Genomic DNA, 10,318 nt, shown 5'->3' with positions numbered 1-10,318 from the left:
GATATGATTCGGACGTATTCGTCGAAGTTTGGAAGTTTGAAAGTTTAAAGAAGGATTTTGATCGTCGATTCATAGTTTGGATGTTTTTTGGCATGATTTGAGGCCTCGAACAAGTTTGCATCATGTTTTGGGAATGGTTGGTATGATTGGACGGGGTCCTAGAGGCCCTTGTGTGATTTTCGGATCAATTCTCCTTGTTTTGTCACTATTGTTGCTGGTTTCCTTCTTCGCAAACGCGAAGGGTCTCATGCGTTCACAAAAAAGAATTTTGGGGCTACTGGGATATCCTGTCGCGAACGCGATGAAGGATACACGAACGCGGAGCAGAGGCTGGGGAAGCCTATGTGAACGTGAGTTGGCGGTCGCGAAAGCGAAGAGGAAGGGGAGCTAGGGCCTGCCAGGCATTAAGCCTTCGCGAACGCAACTCGTGGCCCATGAACGCGAAGGGTAGGGGTTAGAAGGATTCATGAATGTGGCCCTTTGGTTGTGAATGTATAGAGGAAAAATGTGGAGGTAGTGATTTTGGCTTTCATGATCGCAAAGAAGAGCAAGCCTGGGCAGAATGATTTAATACGGGACTTAGCCCATTTCTCTCCTATTTTCATTTGGTCGGGCGATTTTTGGAGCTTTTGGAGGGAAGAGTTTCATCATCCATGTCGAGGTAAGTAATTCCCGCATATTGTGAGTTAAATACATGGTTTATATATGGATTTAAAATTGGAAATTAGTAGGAATTTGGGATTTTGGTAGAAAACCTAGAACTTGGTATTTTTGGATTTGACCACGAAATTGGACATGGAATTTGGAATAAATTATATATTTGAGTTTTTGTTATTATGGGTAAAGTTTATCTTCGAAAAGTTTTGGAATCTGGGCACGTGGGCTCGAGGGTTAACTTTATTGACCTTTCGAGCGGAGTTGGGAATTGCTATGAAATGGTTTATTATGAGTATTAGAGTATATTTTTTATTTGTTTGCACATCATTTGACTAGTTTTGGAGTGACAGACATCGGTTTGAGGTGTTAGAGTGGCATTGGAGCCGGTTATAGAACTTTAGAGCAAGGTAAGTTTTCTGTCTAACCTTGTGAGAGGGAAGATACCCCCTAGGTGATGTAATTGTTATGTGCTACTAGTTGTGGGTGCTATATACACACGAGGTGACGAGAGTTCGTACGTGACTAAAGCATGTTTATGTCTGGGTAGACTTAGGACTTTGCCATGTAATATTTGAATTATTTGAACTCATTCTTCTCGCTTAATCAATTGAAATTATAATTGAACTTGATTTATAAATTACATATATATTAGGTCGAGCCTTATCACCTTGAATTGTTGGCTAGTTATTTGAGAATCGGTAAAGGTTATACTCACTCCATGATCATATACTGTATAGTAACGATGTGCCTCGTAATTTGAGAATTCCTTTCCTTGTGGAGCGGGCCGAACGCCTCGGTAGGATAATGTACAACACTCTTATGGGAGCGGGCTGTTCGCCTAGGCAGTATAATAGATGCATCTATGGTTCATGCCGCTCGACCCTCGGTAGTGTACACTCTATGATGGGATCAGGTTGCTCGCCTCGGCAGTATATATATTCCTTCTGGGATCGGGCCGTACGACCTCGGCATAATCGTGTGTTATATTGCTGGCAGTTAGAATGTTCACAAGATTATCCTTCCACTGATGCCCGACACTTTATATGGTATTCCCTTATCCATTTGATACTGGCATTTGACATATCTGAGCTGTTGATATAAAATACGAGATTGGGAGATGTATATTTTAAAAGTAATTTTTAGAAGATTATGTGATTTACAGTTTTACCCCATTATTATTGTTGTGCTTTACACCTACTTATGATTTACCATATTGCTTTATTGGACCTATAGTAATTGTCGTTGTCGACCCCTCGTCACTACTTCTCCGAGGTTCGGCTATATACTTACTAGGTACACGCTGATTTACGTACTCATGCTGCACTTTTGCACTAAATGTATAGGATCTGACTCGTTCATTTGGTGATCATCTTGGTGCATAGGGCAGTTGTTGAGGAGACTTCATATGAGATACATTCCAGGTTACGCATCGTAACCCACAGAGTCTTCATCGTACTATTTACTTTATCATATCTTATTTACATTCGGGACAGATGTTGTATTATTATTGTATTCCTTAGTAAATGCTCATGCACTTGTGACACCGGATTTTGGGATATACTAGTTGTTGCTTACGGTTTTGTGTGTGGTCATCACCTTTCATTTCTTTTATAAACTACTAATTTTGTACGTTCCCGTGGATTTAAAATTGTGAATTTTCCCTCATTAATAAAATTTGTGATGATTTTAAAGATAATAAAATGAGTAATTATGTTGGTTAATCATCGTTGACTTGCCTGACTGTGGCGTTAGGCACTATCATGGCCTATAGTGAATTTTGAGTCGTGACATTTACGGACCAAAAGATGGATAAAATAATAAACTTAAACTATTTACTATATGATAAGGGTAGTTTTTACCTTTTTACGTTTAGTTATACTGCTTTATATACACTTGTACATGTTTATTTACGTAGGTGTCTTGTCATAGCTTCATCAAGGTTAGGCTCGACACTTACGGAGTACATTGGGTGGTTGTACTCATACTACACATCTGCACTTCTTGTAGTTGTACTCATACTACATAGGCTTGGATCATTTTTATACGGAGACTCCCGGTGGGATCGGGTTGCGCGCCACAACGGATTGTATATGTGGCACTTATTTGTGATTGTTGGATTTGCCTCTGTATTGTGATATGAGACTATGAGACTTGTTATTATGGGCTCTCTGGTAGTTGAATTTTGAGTTTTTTTCATGAGTTAACTGCTTTACTTCTAATTCCCATTTTCTTGTTATTAAAATTACTGCATACAGGTTATTGTAAGTGGCATGCCTTAGCCTCGTCACTACTTCATCAAGGTTAGGCTCGGAACTTACATAGTACATGGGGTCGGTTGTACTCATACTACACTCAACACTTTTTTGCATATACCAGAGTTGGTCCCAAGAGCACTTAGTGAGATTGTCGGGATCCAGCTACTTGTAGAGACTTGAGGTATAACTGCATGGCGTCCGCAACCCTGAAGTTCCCTTCTATATCATCATTGTTGTTTATTTTGATTCAAACAGTTGTATCCATACTATTATTTGTAGTACTCTACACACTCATGTAATCGTAACTCCAGTTTCTGTGATTGTATTTGGATTAGTTATTCAGTAGTTTATCACTTTATTTCAACCTATTCGGTTGTTATCGTTATCACTTGATTCAAATTGTTAAAACTGTTTAATGAATATAGCTAGCGTTGGCTTGCCTAAATGAAATATTAGGCGCCATCACAGTCCCAAGGGTGGGAATTCTGAGCCGTGACAAAAGATCATGTTTATATAGGTTGCTTCAACGGCTAGTTAACTTTATTAAGATAACGGCTAGTTTGACTTTATTAAATGTAAAATAATTTACTAAATAATAAGTAGATGTAAATAATACTTCAAAGAGAAAAGATTATCCAACCCAAGATGTATATCACCTTTTAAGATATCACTAATTTTTCAAAAGGTTTCACTGCCATCCATTACACAAAAACCAAATTTTCATGTGCTTGGTGTTGATACCCAATTTTTCCTATGTATGTTTATGCTCAAAATAATTTCAAAATAACATATATGTGTGAGCACGTGATTTTTTTTTTACATGACAATCGCTCCAAAAGAATTAAAAAATAATAACAAATGGTCCTGCTGTACGAATTGGATTTTTACATGGCACTTTGTTAATTATTTATGATTTTTGCCCATTTTTATTAAAACAAAATACAAAAAATGTGTGTGTCATGTGCTGTTTGAACCGAAATCCGGTTGTTAAATAAAAAAATCATAAATATGCATCTTTGTTCCGTGATTGTTGTTTTGTTCGATCTTGCCTGCTTTAAATATTTTGATATATGTGTGCAAATAATTGTATTAAGTGTTTATGAAATTTTATTTTTATTTACTTAGGTTTTGTTTTAAAAATAAAATAAAAAATATATATATAAAAATAATAAAAAAAAGGAGATGCAGAATTGGGTTTAAAACTCGGTTGGGCCTATTTTTATTTTTAATTCAAAGCCCAAACTCAAACCCAAAACCCCATGTGTAACCCGGTCAACACCAGCTGACACCCAGAACGTCCAAACGACGCCGTTTTAATCCAATCAGATCTGGGTCGTTGATCTCAGATTGATCAACGGCCGAGATCACTTCCCCATAACCCTTAAACAAAACCCGACCCATTCCACCCGGACCGACCCAAACCCCTTCAGGTTGAAACGACACCGTTCCCCATCAGCCAAAAGATCTTCACCCTTCATCTCACCCCATCCAACGGCCAAAAATCGATCCCTCACTAACTATATAAGCCTAGAACCTTTACCCTGCCCCCCTATCCAATACCCCAGCCTTCGTCTTCACAGACCCTTCCCCTTCAAACCCTAGCCGCCCCCATCTCCCTTCACCAGAAACCCGGCGGCATGAACGCCGGTGACCTTCACCTTAACACCTTAGAATCCCCTTGCCATCCTGAACATGGATCTGTTAACTACTTAACTCGAATGCCTTCCCATCTTCTCGAATCTTCGTTTGAAGATTTGAGTCGGAACTTGACTTACACTGTTTAACCCCAGTTTCACACCAGACACTCCCCAGACCCCCCTCGTGACCAAACCATGCTTAGTTTGGTCCGAATCTGACCAGGGAAGGATGAATCCCAGATCTGATTTTTGGAACCTTAGGGTTCCTCGTCAATGGTCCGTGTCTTGTTCAAGCCGAAGAGATTAAGGTCTAATGGACCTTAATCGAAGTGTTTCTCGATTAAAGTCTGTTCAGCCTTAAGAAAGGTCTGTTCGAGTCCAAGCTAGGGTCTTTTGATTTTTCGGGTTTTAAGGTGAGTTTTGCTTTCTTTTCTTTATTTGTTTTAGTCCATGTGATTGTTTTAAAGGCTGTTCATGTTTTGTGAAATTTGTGTTTTGAGTTTTATCAATTGTGTCCTGTCCACTTTGTTTGAACCTACGTGTTTGATTAGGTCCCTGTTCTGATAATGCGTATGTATGTATGTGTTGTGCAATTAACTGAATCTCAAATTTGAACCGATTAACTGACTCCTCGAGTACAATTCTGTTTGGTCAGTACAATTCAAATCATGTGTCGATACTGTTAAATGTCTGATTTTTGGCTACGATTGTGCATGTTATGATTAATATAGTCGAGTCGACATGTGTCGTCAATTAGTTTCAACTGCCTGAACAATAACAAATCGATTTGCTTCTGGACACATTTGTTTGAATCAATTAGGAACTGAGTTTGTTTACTTATAGTTGTTAATTTGAATCGGAAATGTAAAAGGAATGTTTGTTTAAGTTCTGAATTGGAGGGCATGTGCACTTGTGCACAACATGTGCATTTGTGCACCACAGGTGCATTTGTGCACAGCCTGTGCCCTGCATAAGGGCTTTTGAATAAAATAGTTGACAGCACATGCTATCAGAAATATCCTGCTGCCCATCACCCTGCTTTAGTTCAAAAATATTAAACCTTACCTAAAAGTAAGTCTGCCAGGGAATATCATGGGTTTGTGATCTTATTTAACTAGTAAGTGGAATCTGAAAATAAGAGAGCACATGGGAGGATGTTCTGATTTGTGTAAAACAGGCTGGTAAAGGGGTGATGGGAGGCTTATAAAAGGGACAGACAGAGGAGAGAAAAGGGAGGGAGGGATACAGACAGGGAAATTGTTAACATAGAGAGAGAGACTGAATCATTGAGGGTTTGAAGTTCAAAAAAGAAAGAAAAACTGAGAGGAGTTTCTTTTGATAACTCAAATAGATTCCAAGATTGAAAATTGTCACTCTTTTGTTTAAGAAGAAAAGAGATAGTGAGAGAGATATCATAAAAAGGTACATACAGACACATTGAGAGAAGCTATATACACAGATAGAGAGTGAACAAGAAACAAGGAATATACAGAAATTTCAGGAAAAATTGTTTTCTGTTTGGGCTTCATTTGCTGTCAACCTGTTGGGCTGTACTGATTCTTCCAAGTCTCAATTGAGATTTCTGGTGGTATTTTCGTGCTTAGTTTCTTTTGAGTTGGTCTGCCTGGAGTTTGTTTATGCTTCACTGCCTACTGCTGTCATTTTCCACTTCTTCCTCGTCTGTAATTGTATCTTGCACCGGAACTTGTCCTGCTGCAGTTATCTGTTACTGCTGCTGTTTCGCTTGCACTGTTTGCTCAACTGACTCTCTCGCTTTCTTCATTGTAAGCATCTTCTCAGGTACACACTTCGAATATGTATGATGTAACTGATGTCGAAATGAAAATTGAAATGAAAGATCTGAAGAATCTTTAATCATCTGTGGCTTTACTTACAACTTTGCAAATATTGTTAAAGTTGTATAAATCCTTTAATTTGTAGCCTAATAGAGAATACATTCGTAAGTTTGTACTTAATTAATGTTTATGTTGATCTGAAACCGTGGTATTTGATTCATTTAGAAGCATACAGGATGTAAACACAGTTCATGGAATGTGAAACTATTTTATACAATTGTTAAACTTAAACTCATTCTTTTAGCATGTTTGAATAGGTAGGGGCAAATGGCTGTTAAATCTAGCCAAATATAATACAGTTTTGAATCACCCAGTTTCGATTTCTTTAGGCAGTTTATAGGACTAGTTTTGAACATCATCAGTAACATCTTTTAATAAGGAACTCTATTAATCCTGTTTAAGCAATTTGATTTAGATTCAACTTAAGGATGTTGTCGGATTAAGTATTGCATTTCATCAATCTCATATGTAGTTTCTTTGTTCAACCAAAGCATTTTCGTAAGGTATGACGTCTTTTCACTTTATAAGTAACTAATCAGAAATTGATAGGAGTCCGGTTTAGGCCAAAGCATATACTTCGATTAGCATACATCTTTCTTTCTTCTATTTCTGGAAACAAAATAATAGAAATGTAGTCACTTTAGGATATCCTCTTCTAAAATAATGAGACGAGCCTCGCTAAATAAAAAATGCAAATTGCGGGGCCCTCAACAACTAATCATAATATTTAGAATTCAGGCTAGGCCGTTTAGTGAATCTCATGGCCTTCTCAAAAATAATAACGCGTTAGACTCTTTAGGCGCGGCTTAATTAAATCATATTCTTAAATTCGGGTGCACATTGATGTGACCCAAATCCAAATCTCAACGAAGTCAAAATGTGTTGATGATCACGGGCGCATTGATTGTGACGTGGTTCGAGATGCATTTTCACGACGTTGCAACTCTATAAAAATAAGTGATAATGATAAAAGCGGTTTAAACTTAATAAAACCACGTAAGTCATAACATGTATTTAAATCAGATATTTAGTCATTATAACAATTTAAGCGACCGTGCTAGAACCACGGGATTCGAGGGTGCCTAACACCTTCCCTCGGGTCAACAGAATTCCTTACTTAGAATTTCTGGTTCGCAGACTTCATTTGGAAAAGTCGAAAATTTCCTCGATTTGGGATTCAAGATAAACCGGTGACTTGGGACACCAAAAGCCAAACCTTTCCCAAGTGGCGACTCTGAATTAAATAAATAATCCCATTTCGAATATTGTCACTTAAATTAGAAAAACTCCCCTCGCGCATTTAACCCTTTAGGGCCGAGCGCGCAAAAAGGAGGTGTGACAGCTCTGGCGACTCTGCTGGGGAAGTATTAACCCAGAACCACTGGTTCAGGGTTCAAGAATTCGAGCTTAGAATAATTGTTATATTTGGCTTTATTATCTGATCTTTATTACATGTTTTTGCACAACGTGCTAAATGTTGTCTTTTACCGTTTTGATATTATCTGAACTGTATATAAACTGCGCCGAAACCCTTCTCTTCTTACCTCCGGGGAGAAGCTCGCTGGTCGAGACTCCCTATTCTGTTAATGTCAATACCTGAAATAAGAAAGAGGTCGGACAAGTTACAAAGCCGGACGATCTCGCGGGTCCCCGGTACGTAGCCCCCTCCTCGACTCGAGTTGTCCGCTCGGGTACACAGTCTAGAACAAATACCCAGGTTACGAACCTAGAATAACTTGACTTCATGCCGGATCCCTTGTAGGAACGCTTATTTGCATCATGTTGCATTTGACTTAGGGGACTCAACACATGGGTTGGGTCCGTCTAGGACTAGCAACCTGAAATGAAAAGACCATCATGCTGCATTCCTATCTGTGTTGCGCATTTATTTGCTTCGGTTCCGCATGCCGACCGATTTCTAAAAAAGAAAAATAGCAGCGTAGGGAGATAATTATTTATTTTGGAAAAATAAAACCAATGTCCAAGTAGTGTCAAAACCTCGCCGGAATTTTTCTAAAAAAAAAAAGAGAATAAAAACAAAATTTGTCTTCTTAGTTTGAGTTATTAAAAAAAAATAATATAAAAATTTTTATTTTTTTTTATCCCTTCCAAAATCAAAAAAAAAGAAGGTATTTATTTAAAAGTAAAAAAAAAAACGGAAATTCATAATTCAAAAAAATGTTGTCTCTTTCGTAGTACCCCTTTTATAAATTCAGACTAATAGTCCAAATATTTCCTAAAAAAAATAATATTTTCTTTAGTCTTTATCTCTTTGCAAAAGAAAAAATATAATAAAATACGTATTCTTGATTTCTAGGTTTATTTGATTTTTTCTATTTATGATATTCCCGAACTACGCCGGTTTGATTCTCACCGGATGTGAGATACATAGGCAACCCTCGTCGGGTTCAACCCCATCTCGCTAAAATAGCCAAAATCAATAAATAAATAAAAAAAAAGAAAAAAAAGAAGATGTGTCAATTTTTAAAAGAGTCATAAATATGTCAGGTGATGTTGTTTTGTCATAAATAGCCGAATGTTTCCGAAAAAGGGATGCCGGAAGGCTGACTTTGCATAAACATCCACCTTTCGGTCTTGCTTAGCATTTTTGTCCAGTTGACCCACACAACCTTAAAATCTTCGTCCCTAAAGTGTTTAAAAGCCGTGTTCAAAACTTGATCCCCTTTGTAAAATATTTTTGAGTCAATGTCATTTTTGTTGAAATCACCTTAATAAATGTGCAGGATGAGCACGATGCAAAATGAACATTTTTCAATAATGACCAAAATCCCTGTCAAGTTACGGCTATGGTGGAATGATCTAGGTGCTGAAGGACAAAATGAGGTCAAGAAATATCTGAAAGGTCTTATGGGTTTGTTGGAAATCCAGCCTCGGGGAGATATCATAAGAGCTTTGGTTACCTATTGGGACCCGGTGCACAATGTTTTCCATTTCTCTGATTTTGAACTCACCCCGACTTTGGAAGAAATGGCCGGATACATCGGGAATACTGAACTTCCCTTGAGGAAAAAATACTTGGTCGCCCCAAGAGTTGTCACAGTACATAGGTTCCTAGATTCATTGAAGATACCTAGAACAGTCCATAACCCGGATCTGGCAGCCGGATTTTGTACTCCATGCTTCATATATGATAGGTACGGTCATGAGGGGGGATTCAATAATCCAATCAACAAACTGTGCAGCAAAGGAGTTCGTCAGAAGTGGGACAAGCACAGACGGGTAGCGTTCATGATGATGTTCCTGGGCCTTCTGGTATTTCCAAGGAAAGACGGAAACATTGATTTGAAGATATCCGGGGTCGTCAGCGCTTTACTCATGCAAAGTGACAGTACTCTCGCGCCTATGGTGGTATCTGACATATTTCGAGCTCTTACAGCTTGTAAAGCTGGGAGAAATTTCTTCGAAGGTTGTAACTTGCTCCTACAGATATGGATGACCGAGCACCTCTCCCATCATTCCGAGATTTTGAGCCATGGTTCCCCGGAAAAGACTTGCATAGAAGAATCTTACACGAGAACCAAAGAGATCATTTTGCCCAAAGGAGTCCTGGCATGAACCTCGTTCTTTCAAGCTCTTACTGCCAACCAAATACAATGGACGCTAGGATGGTTGCCTGTTGATGAGATCCTATATATGTCGGCAGCTAAAACTTATTTCTTACTGATGGGGCTTAAGAGCATTCAACCTTACGCACCCTGCCGAGTTTTGAGACAGTTCGGAAGATGCCAGACAGTACCTCATGAGGAAGATCTTAGCACTCAAGCAATTGAGATAAGTCCTAACGGACAATTCCCAGAAGCAAAGATTCGCCAAATCTGGAGTGAGTGTCAATATTTGAAATCAGATACTTGCGTGCGGGATCGAGCCAAAGGAGAGACAGCGCCAGGTTACC

The sequence above is a fragment of the Nicotiana tabacum genome, chromosome 8 (assembly GCF_000715075.1).
Source record: "Nicotiana tabacum cultivar K326 chromosome 8, ASM71507v2, whole genome shotgun sequence".
Classification (NCBI taxonomy): domain Eukaryota; kingdom Viridiplantae; phylum Streptophyta; class Magnoliopsida; order Solanales; family Solanaceae; genus Nicotiana; species Nicotiana tabacum.
This window is presented reverse-complemented; position numbering follows the sequence as displayed.